This window comes from Excalfactoria chinensis, chromosome 4, assembly GCF_039878825.1.
Source record: "Excalfactoria chinensis isolate bCotChi1 chromosome 4, bCotChi1.hap2, whole genome shotgun sequence".
Classification (NCBI taxonomy): domain Eukaryota; kingdom Metazoa; phylum Chordata; class Aves; order Galliformes; family Phasianidae; genus Excalfactoria; species Excalfactoria chinensis.
In genome coordinates, this window is record NC_092828.1 from 30698398 (window position 1) to 30710316 (window position 11919).

The window sequence follows — 11919 nt, forward strand, 5'->3', positions numbered from 1 at the left end:
TTTATTTACCACTAGACATAAATCCAGGCAGGATTTACCTGACTGTACATACATTACTCTGGTATACAATCTTTCTGCAGTTTCCTGTTCACAAGGGGGAGCGTGGGGGGAAGACCATTTTGTTCATCTGATATAAAACACCCCAATGTATAGTGATGGGTTTTGGTTTTTTTTTGTTTTGCTTTGTTTGTTTGTCTTCAGTAAGCAAGCATTTTCTCAGGTAGGCAAATACAATGCCATGATATTTTTTAAGCTGGATATAAAACATGCTGTAGTATCTGTGAAACTATTCTTGTATGACTAGTGGCTGACAGCAATTCTTTACATTACATTTTGCAGAGGTAATGTTCTGGATGTTGATCGCTTCAGGTACATGTATTAGCTGTTTGGCATTAGATTGCTAAGGAAGAACAAGTTGGTACTAATGTTGAAAGGCAGTATTCTACTCTTACCTTGCCACGGACAAATTATTCCTCAACCTCTATCTACCAGTTTCTTATGCCATACAAGGAACAAGAGTGAGAAAATGGCTTGGCTTCAACAACTAACCCAGAAAGGAAACAAAACAAAAACGACAAATAGTCTTATCCTGCAGCACCTAATCCATCTGTTGGAGTGGAAGCACAGAACAGCACCAGCCACAGGCTCAGTGCTAGTGCTGACATCTGCTTATCCAAAGTTAGTGCACATCATTTGCCCCAGAGTCAGCAGAACGCATATCTCCCTTTCTATTTCATCCCCTTGGAGTCACATCTAAACCTTCTAAACAGGAACTGAGTAATTCAAAGCATGTTACTTTCGGAGACTGCAATCCAGATAATGATGAAGTGAACTGTGTTGAGTCACTGTAGTGATCCACTGATTGAAACCCAACAGCACTACTGCTACTAATTGTTCAAATGAGATTAGTTTCAAAACTAATCTGTAAATTTCTCTCAATTCTGCATGCCAGTCAGATAAATGAATGTATGCACATATAATGTTCTTCTTGATAACTTCTCTGGATATTTTTCTTGATAAAAAGCATAACAATAACACAACAGAAAGTCTGAGAACTACAGAAAATTAGGTAACTGCCAGCAAAATTTTGAGGCAAGGAAAAGATGAAGCAACAGGGAACCTGGAAGATATAGATCCTTGTTGTTCTGTAAATTCCTCTGTAGAAAAGAAAAATAAATAATTTCCTTGAAAACTATGATATTTCTCTCCATTTAAGGTCTCTCTCACCCTATAACAATTTCTTAATCCTACATCTGTGCTTTACTAATGCCTCTTCAGAAATGACAGTCCCATAATGCTCAATAGACACCCAGTCCCTCCTGTAGCTTGTTGCCCTCATGACGATCTCCTGTCTGCGTCCCTCCAGGCTCTCTGTGAGCTCCGTTCCTCATGATGTCCTTCCCAACTTCCGTGTGTCTCCTTTTCTATCTCAGAACCACCTACAGGCTCCTCGGGGTCTCCCCTGACTTTCTCAAATCCCCATGTCTCTTCTAATCCCAAGCTCCTCTCCCACACCATCCCACTGGGGTGGAGTACCCACAGGGTACTCCAAGGTGGTGATGTAAAATGCCTAGGCCTGCCCAGGTAACCACACAGTTTCCTTGTCTGCCCACTCCATTGCCTTTCCTCCTTTTGAAGGTAAGACAAGCTGAAAAGCATAGGAAAAAGGTGGGAGAACACAACTGCTCTTCAGAGTTAAGCTTAGCGCATGTCCTCACATCCTGAAGCACAATGAGACCAGAGTACAGCCATGTTCTAGGCAACTCTGTAAATCTCGTACTTTGTCAGAAGAAGTACGACAGTGAGATAAAAAATAGTGAATAAAACTACCTCTGTAGCAAGGACTCAGCACTTAGACTATAAGACAACATGCCCTACAGTTTCTCTCTTGGTGGAATGCTTTGACAAATTATCTATCTATCTATCTGTTTTGAAAATGACTCATTTGGCCTCTATACTCTAAAATGAAATTATTGGGATTGCAGTCATCTTCATATTCCCATAATATAAAGATGAAGTAGAGCTGTATGTATCCATCAGCACTCCAGACAACCCTTGATACCATTGCTTCCTCTTGAATAAATTTTTTTAAAAAGAGAAATTTTCTGATTACACGGGAAATTTAATAAACTTTATTTGTTGAACAGTTTGTATCTTAAACCATCCATGAAATATATTCCTTACAGAAGTTAAGCGCAAATTTCATTATCTATGAAAGTTTTTGATAGCTGTCTCCAACCTACACGTTTCCATTTAAATAATTTCCCAAACTCCTGTGACAGTTTGCCTCATCATTATACTCAGTAAAGTTTGTTTTGTTTTCCGAAAGTTAAGAATGCTTATTCAATATTTATTATCTGTTGCTTATCAACTTTTTGTCATGTCAGTTTTTCAGTTGACTTTTCTTCCTTTCTTTCGTCACCTGTTCTACTTTTCTGTAACCTGTCCCTCAACAAAGAGAGATATTAAAAGAAAAATTGTAAAGATCTTGAAAAAACACTGCAGGAAAGAAAATGTAGCTTCATATGATCCTTCTGTCTCCGACAGCTTTTGCTACACTTATTTGGGGTAAGGATTACTGTTCTATTCAAACCATCTCACTCAAATTTGTAAGATTATTGTTGCAGCAAATATTTCTCAAAAGGACAGTATCAAGTTGTAAAGGGTTTTCATGTCACTACCAGCAATGGTTCAGCAGATTATTTACCTCTAAACTGAAATATTTATATTAGAAAGGTATTTGCTTCTCAAGCTGTGTATCACCTTGCAGCAATGGCTTGTCCTTTATCAACATCCTACACCAAAAAATGCTACTTTTGCTTTCTAGTCTATGAGCCTGATATGCAGAGACACTTTAATTGGTCTGCATTCCTGAGTAATCATTTTATGATGGCTTTATTGCCACCTCTCCCTTATCAGGGTATGGCACTGTTACAGACCCTAGTGATAAATTACCCTTTAGAGAGGGAGAAGACAGTGCCACTTTAACAAGTGCAATAAAGCACTTTTTATACCAGGAGAGTTCAGTGCATTTCCCATTCATCATACACCCTCAGTGATTTTACACAGATTTTACACTGTTGATTAGCTCATTAGTGGGGTTAATTGGATACATTAACTGGCAGAATTACAGCTTGACTATGAACCAGAGGCTGCAGCATTATAAATGACAGCCAAACTACAGACATGCATGGGGAGCCTGAAGGAAGTTCTTCGCTTTGATTAACTTTCATTAGGTTTTAATTCTTTCCCTTCTACTTCTATAATTGACTCTGCCTGAATATTTACTATAGAACGAATTGAATGGGGGGATAGATTACATGAAGCTGCATTTTCTGTGTCTGTCTCACAAGTATTCAGAAGACAATGTCTAGAAAAGAACAATAAGAAGGCAGAATAGTTAGACCTTACAATTGCAGTAAGTGTAAAAGGAATAAAATCCGCACTCACAGCACATTTCCTGCCAGAAAACGTGCCCACAACTGCATATTTGAGGCCCAACCCCATTCCCTGTACATTGCTGGGATTTTACAGGTGAAGTAAATTGACATAAAAAGACAGGGAACATTTGAGAAACAGGATGGAGTAATCGAGTAATTATTTGCTTAGCCTAAATTTTGCACTGGCCTCTGCAGCTGCTCGGATGATGTGGCTGAGGATGCCTGAGTTGTTTTGTTTCACAGACAACACCAAAAGGATTCCCCAGTCATTTTGGATGCAGATTTTTTCTTTTTTTTTTCTTTTTTTCTTTTTTTTGGTAAGGTTAATATATTTATGAACAACACTGGATAATAAAAGATAAAGGTTTAAAATCTAGTGATTTGTTGCAAGGAGAACACTTGGTAGCTCAATCTCTCAATCTATGTTTTTATACAGGCCTTCTCCTTGTAGTTCTGGCCATGTGAACAAAAACTTTTTCACTTCAGATATTTCTCTTAGTTCACTACTAAGCACTCAAACATCTTTCAGTTTGGATATGCTGAAAGGCAAGAAGCCCTGTTTGTTTTACCCCGTCTTTCCTCCATCTCAATTGTTTTTTCATTCTGACTATAAGGTATTTCAGGGGGTGACAGCTTGGGGCAAACATGGGATACAGAGCCAATCTGTTTTCTTCATTTCTTGCCCACTAGCACTTCTCCTTGAATTTGCACTCTGCCAGTTTCATATGTGACTTCTCCAAATATTATTGTCCATCCAAAAATTAATTTCTGAACTCCTCCTTGCACCTGGTCTGAGGGATTTTCCGTTTCTTATAATTTATTTCTTAGGGGTAACAGATAAAGATCCAAACAGGTGTAAACCTGTAGACCCAAGAGAGTATTTGCACATGCAAATATGAGAGAAAGTAATGCTTCAATCTGTTAAGCACACAGATGAAAATGCGGAGCAGGACCCCAGGCTAACTCATTTCACTACACAAGCAGGGATTACTTCTTAATAGCTCACTATGCCATTTTAGGCCAAAGAGCTCTTAGTGGATTTTGTTGTAGGCTTTTTTTTCTTTTTTTTTCCTTTTTGTTTTTTCTTTTTCTTTTTCTTCATGTATGCATTCAGTGGTCAGGAGTAAGATTATTGGTTTTCCTACATGGATGGAGCAAGAATACTATAGCTGCTGAAACTGATCTAATTAGCATGCATAGTTCAGTTTGTGACCTTCATTTTTCACTTTGAGTTTCCCATCTGGAATGGAAGATGTTCCTAAGTCTTTTTCACTGAATGGGTCTGATTTCCATTACTATATATTATCTTAAATTTCAGTTCACTGTGAATGTCTTTGGCAAGATATTTATTTTACTCAGTTTCTGTTTAGGGACTCTTTCCCTTTTCTCTTAATTTCTTTGTTAAATAATGCTAGCTTTGGATTGCTACTTGTCTGCGAGTTTTTGTGCCTCTTCTGGATAGACAGCACTTAGTTGTGAGCAGTAACAGCATCAAAGCACTCCAGTATATTCCATCTTAACTACTTCAAAACCATTACTTTCCAAATGATGTTATTATCTACAACAAAGTAACTACAAGCAATTTGAAAAGTAAGGAAAATGTCTGTGGGTTGTAAAAACCGTGCCTACATCAGCATGAAGAAAAGTAGCTTCATTGTTGACTTTGTTCCAGTAGCTCCGGTTTTAGAGGCTGAATGACCATTTTATACACAACGACAACTAGACTTTTTCTAAAGTATTATCCTTAACAAAGAGGATTGTAAACTTCCCAGGTAAACAATTTATTAATTCAGCCCCGAAAGCACAAAAGGATAAAAGCAAATCAACAGAAAGATGGACATTTTTCTTCCTAATAGGTAGTTTGTTACTTTAAACCTGAAAGTACAAAAACATCTGGGTTGACTATTTCTTCTTATAGCACTAAGAACAATATCCTCCCTATTTTTCTTCCCAATTATTGGCTTTCCTTGGTCTTGTGCTTTTTCCCTTTGGGAACAAGATTATTGTCCCATAAACTGGCAAATGATTACCATTATCCTTTAATTACCAGTAATGGCGTGAAGCTGGAAAGTAATACTGTGCATCTTGTACTGTGAATGTTATTATGCATTACACTTAGTGGCAGGGAGCTTGATTTTAAGTCTGGTTTAGCACTGCCAGAGCTCAGTGGCTCAGACAGAGATTTGCATGGTCTCACAGGCATTGCCACCAGCCTCTGATGTTGGTACTCACATCAAGCAGAGCTACTTTGCAAAGATCCCTGTGCAAGTGAAAGGAAATGCTGACAGAGCAAGGCAGTGATACCTAGCATGAATAAACATATTTGAATCTTGCCCAGTGTTTGCAAATTCTTCCTCTGAAAATAACAGAAGGCATCAAAGACAGATGTAATATAGTGTGACTGCAGAAGCAGGCTTCTAGCACCCTTCAGCCACAGGCACAAGCAAATGCCTTATTCCAAATGCAGGAGACAACAAGATTGTTCACGCACCCAGAGCTAGACACTTCTGCATGCACCTGGACTGCAAACATTAGGTATGCTGCTGCAGTCTCAGAGCTCTTAGCCCACAAAGCTACAGAGCAGATTAGCTTCACATAAGCTGGTGAGCACCACTCCCAAGCAGCACAGAATGCAAGAGAGCAGCCAGGTGCCCTACCTTGGTGGCACTGCATCCCTCAGCCCTGGCCTGTTCCTGCTGCAAGCCCAACTTAGCTAGCCTAACATTCTGAAACTTCCTAAGCGACTTCCTAAGGGAAAGCACAAATGGAAGAGATGCTTGCTTTGGTTTCTGGCCAATTAAAATCTCCTTTTCTAAAACAGGTTTTCTTTCCTGTTAAATAAGGTGCTTAGCTAGCAAGGTTTAACAGCTTTGTACAGGCAAGAGACTGGGCACCAAACCTGAAACCTTCATGCATGTGGCTCCTCAGACAAGTAATTTAGTTCCCCAATTTGCTCCTCAGTCCCCTAACTAGGTATGCTAAATCTGTATTAGTATTTTTCCCAGTCCTGTACTGAAATGAGCTGATTAGCTGTCCTTGAGGCACATGTAGGTTCAGCTCTGTACCTGTGGCAGTAACATAAAGACACCAAGCTGGTGGTACACAGCAAAAGACCTGCATCATTTTAGATATCGCAAATTTTTAAACTGATTTACACAGCTGTCTTAATTTTGCAAGAAACCTGGAGGAGATCTGAGGCAGATGCTCACTGTGAACAACTATGTTTATGTTACTAGTATTATTATTATATTACTTACTATATTATTATCATACAGCTAACATTACAGTACACCATCATGCAAACTGCACATCAAGGTTAGCACAAGCTCGGGCTGGATCACCTCTGTCAATGTAACAGTCACCATAATCTAGTTCCAGTATGTGAGAAGGGTACCTAACCACATTTATTTCACTGTTATGGATACACAGTGCTGGTTGGATAGCTCTGAACTGCTGCCCTGGGCTCAGTGATACCCATCAGGAAAGATAACTTCAGCAATATAGATATAACCTATCATAATCACCTGGCTTAACATGGGTCCTTTCGGAGGAGCTTGCTTCAGTCTCTCTTAGAGCCACCAGTAGATGGTCTTTACAAGTCATTTGTAGTGGATGTTTATCAGCTGATTATATGAAGAATAACTGGCATCCAAGTTAAGAACATTGTAAATAAGAAGTCTGAGACTAAGTTATTCAGTGAAATTAAATGGTAATTAAGTACTTATATTTATTGACTTCAGTGTAATTTACATTTTGAAAGTTGCAACAAGAACTTTCAATTCCTCTTGCCAAGGGACTGGAAAAAAAGAAACAACTTGATAATATTAAAGTATAATTCTTCCATGGCTGTTGTTTCAGGAGAACTAATTTGTGATTTTACCATGAAAATAAACAGTGTGAAAGGTATGAAACAGGCTAGAACCTGATGCTTAGAGAAGGGAAATTTGTCTCTAGGAAATATAACTGGATGAATAATCACATCAAGTAAGACACTGGGAGTCAGCAGAGAATCTACAGATGAGAATGGAAAAAAGAACTGATTGACAAAAACAAGCTGTGTCTCAGGGAAAAAATGCTGAACATTTTAGTGAGAGTTATGATAAGGCAAGCTGAGCTAGAGCAATCAAGTAGATTAAAAGCAACACCAAAATGGCCTCCATAAGCATATAAAAGTTAGGAAGGAAAAGTGAAATCTTATGTAATGAGAAATAGGGGAGAAATTAAATGTGAATAAAAGACAAACATCTCACCTTAGTTTTTTGGGCATGTTGTGCAAATCTGAAAAGTTTTGCAAAGCTATAGAATCACTTCTGACAGAAAAGTCAAAAAGGTGTAAACAGAATATATATTTACAAAAGGCAGTCCCGTATCCCATATGAACCTTACACCTTTTGTTGACAAGATAGACGATCTAGGAAAGTGAAGCGAGTATATGTACGTGTGCATCAATGTAGCTAAGGCTGATGGTAAAACCAAAGTCATATTAAGCAATTGTTTTCAAATGTCATAATTTCTGGTCAGATATTTATTTTGTTCCAAAAGATCTGAATTACGTTGGTAGAAAAACTGAACAAATAGATAAACTATTCTATGGCAGAATCCTTGTAAAGTGTATAGTCTTTTGTTGTCAATTCTACTTCCTTACGTAGCTTGCTCTCTAGCTATTCTATGATTCATATTCAGTAATGTAATTTGGGCACTTTCCTCCCCTCTGAATTGATGTTTCTTTCCATTGCTGTTAGCTAACATGTTATTCAAATCCAAGACATTATTATATTTCTCCTCTCTCTCCCTCTCCTTTTTCTTTTTTTTTACTCCACAATCAAACCTTATTAACATCTTGGTTCCAATTCCTTCTATTTTTTCTGTGTGCTTACAGTATACCCATAATCCTTTGAATTTTACAAGGCAAACAAAACAAAACAAAAAAGCCTCCTCCATGTGATTTATAGGAGAAATTTTGTTTCTAAACTTCCTGTCTTCCCCTCTCAAGTATCAGTTTTTACACCTCATTAATGGGATGAATGCACATACACGCACAAGTACTCTTATTACTTCACTTCTAGACAAAGCCACAGGCATTTTTAACTATTCTTCCTCCCTCTCATAACTGTTCCGCTGTTTTACTCCTGTAGAAATCGTTTGATCTTCTGACCATTACAAGGTACTTTCAAATCTTACCGTGGACAGCTTTTAAAAGCTGTTTTAACACTTTAACATAGTGCAAGTGGCTGGAAATGTGAACCAGGATTATAAATCAGATGACAAAGTATGTTCTTATGTTAAAAAGGGTAACTCTTATAGGCCTTAGTCCTTATAAAAGGTTAGGCTCCTCTTTAGGTCACTTTGAGAAAATATCCGCAGTCTGATGATTTTAAAATACCGATCTTATTTTTGCAGGTTTCTGTTGTGTTTTGTTTTATGAACTGCAACTGTTATAATTTATTATAATAGTTAAGATATGTATAAATCAGCCTCAATTAGCTATCAGAGGGGATTCTTTAAAGCAAAGGAGTAGCAAGGTATACTCCCCATTAGCTTCACATGTCAAGGTTAAGTAGTTTGGATGGATGGTGAAGCAAATATGCAGAAGTTTGTAAACAGCCATGTAGCTATTATTTATGATCTCTGAAAGTGTGCTCTCAGCAGTAAGCAAAGGGGTCTCACAAGCACAGCTGCACAGAGCTGCCCAGTCCCACTGAGCCCAGCTGGGCAATGCCACTTTGCCTCCCCTCTATGCCTGCAGCTTTCACAGACATCTGAGGGCATGGACAGCACAGCACTGCTCAGCAGGAGACCAGTTTCTTTTCCTTGCTTGTCAAATCAGCAGGAATGGCTGTCAGGCTCTTTTTCAAATAGCATGGCCCTGTACAGAAAACACTGGGTTTTCTGATGTTTCTTTTGCAGTTGTGAGATCTGTTTGCTTGAACCATTCAGATAAGCCTTCTTTAAACCATGACTACAAAGATCTAAAAACCTATTTTAGATAAGCACAAAAAGCAACATGATCACAACATGTAAATCCTACCCATGAATTTTTCTAAAGTCTTGGCTACAACCATGGTATTAGTCAACAGTCCCTGATGTAAAGGAATAACCGAGTTGTGCAATGACTCCCAAAACCATCAGCTCCATGCACATGGTGCAAGTAAGGCAGCAAGCCCTTTCCTTGGAATGGCAGAAGTCATCACTGATCAGTGTGAGGTCAGCTGCCTCAGTCCCTGCACAGCCATGGAGACAACTCCTCCTGGCATAGTATCCTGTGGGGTAATTACTCAAACAGAAAGGAGTGGCATCAATGAAAACATGTTTCCTAGCCTATGAGGCCCTAGCAGGAGAGAGATGGTGTGGTTGGCCTGGCCTAGTGCGAGACCCAGACAGGAGAGCAATAAAAAGCACCTGAAAACAGGCAGATACACAGGGTCATTTTTTCTCATTACAACTTGTTTTGCTGGAGCATTTTCCACTCAAGCCTGCTCTGTTGAGTAGACTCAGTCTAAAGTGAATGACAAATCCATTCAACAGGGATTAATCACTCCCAGAGGAACATTCTGTGTGGAATTAGCTAAAGAACAGGTCTGCCTGCTCTTCCTGCATCACAAATTTTAGGCTCAGATTCTATGCAATCCTAGAAATAAACTGAAGGAAGAACTTTTGTTCAGATCTGAATGCTGAGAATTTTTAATGGCCAACACTATTATGCCCACACCAAAACAATGTTGTAGCTAAATAGAAAGCATTTCCTCTCTTTCTAGTCATTTTTATCAGATTACACTCAGCTTTTGTCAGTTGTGTTCCCCTGCAGCTGAACATGGGACATGATGTACTCTGATGCGCTCCAAGCCCACATGTGCCTTCCCGCATTGACTATTGTTCTCAAGTATATTCATTCTCTCACACTTAAACAACAGCTCTTGTGAACAAATAGACACACAAGGGATGCCTACCTGAACTCAGAAATCTGACTCACCACATGTTAATACAAAGAACAGAAGGTTTTACACAAAAATATTAGATAGCATTTTTGCTTTATAAATGCATGGCTCAAAAATCAAATTCCAATTCTGTTTCATAAAGACATCCTATGAGCTACATGTGAAAATACGCTTTACTACACTTAATGCATAATAGTATTTATATTATCAAAACTGAAAGCTGATAGTATACAAGAGAAGTAGAAAATAGGAAAGTAGTAGAAAACAGGAAAGGAACTGCCCTTCAAAGGACCAAGATATCAGCTGGCGGATAGGAATCGTCTTCCCTTCTGCTGACATTTACCATTCAAAATCCATATTTGCAACTTGACACAAAGTGTTCAGTGAAGAGCACTTACTCATCACTGTCCAGATTTTACTAAATCCTCACTTGCGGTGAAAATTATCTGGATCTACCTACTCATGTCCTTGATTTCAGTGGAATCAACTGATTGCCGACTCTGGTCTCTTCTTTATGCTTACACTGTGTGTTTTATATTGCTCATAGACAAGGTTATTTCAATTATTTTGGTGCATATTTTCTCTATTTTTCTTGTATTTTTCACATGGGGCTTTCCATTGACAAAGTATGTCTTTTTGTATTTGAAAAGAATCAATACTCTCAAATATCTCATGTGTTTGCACATGACAGAGACGACTTACAGATAAATTAAATTTCAGAATATTCTCACTAGAAACTGTAGCTGTTAAGGAATTCAGAAACACCGGGAATATAAATCCAGATATTTCAAGCTATATATGGAATGTTGCCAGATTTAGAAACAATTCAATAATGTCATATTTTGGAGGCAAGATATCTTCGGTCTAGCAGCATCTTAAAGCTCATATCTCACATTACTAAGTTCATATTTCATGGAATTCATACATATATAATTTTCTTTTTTTGCTACAAAGGTGATGAATTGCAAAAGAAGATGTCACATCAAAATGTAAACATGAGTATAGAAAAGTTTTATTGTTTCTATAGAACTGCAAGCACCAGTTGCAGTGCAAAGTTATAGTTCATTACAAAGCGTGCTTGGTACGGGACAAATGTGAAATACCAGGACATCCATTGTTTAACCTAAATACAATCTGCTTGCCTTATGAACCCATTTATGAGTGTATGATTTAGTTGCTATTCAAAATGCATCCACTAAATAAAGTAGAAACTACATTGAAAGTTACATGCAGTGGTAACAATGCAAGATTCATTACACACTCACTGAAGCATGATGTGACACAAAGCCAAGTATCTTGACAACCTTAGAAATAACATAGTTGTTCACCATGTGTAGAAAGATAATGTCAAAAGAAACTTACCTCTCTCTTTTTCTCTTTTAATGAGATTTTTACTCCTTTTAGGCACAAATCACCTAGGAAAGTAACTTGATGTAGGACGTCCTCTGATGTGGGCCAGTTCTATGCCATTTATCCTCTTCCCTTCTCCAGTCAGCTCTGAAGATGTTCCAAAAGAAAAATAAAGATGAAGGAAAATCTAATTG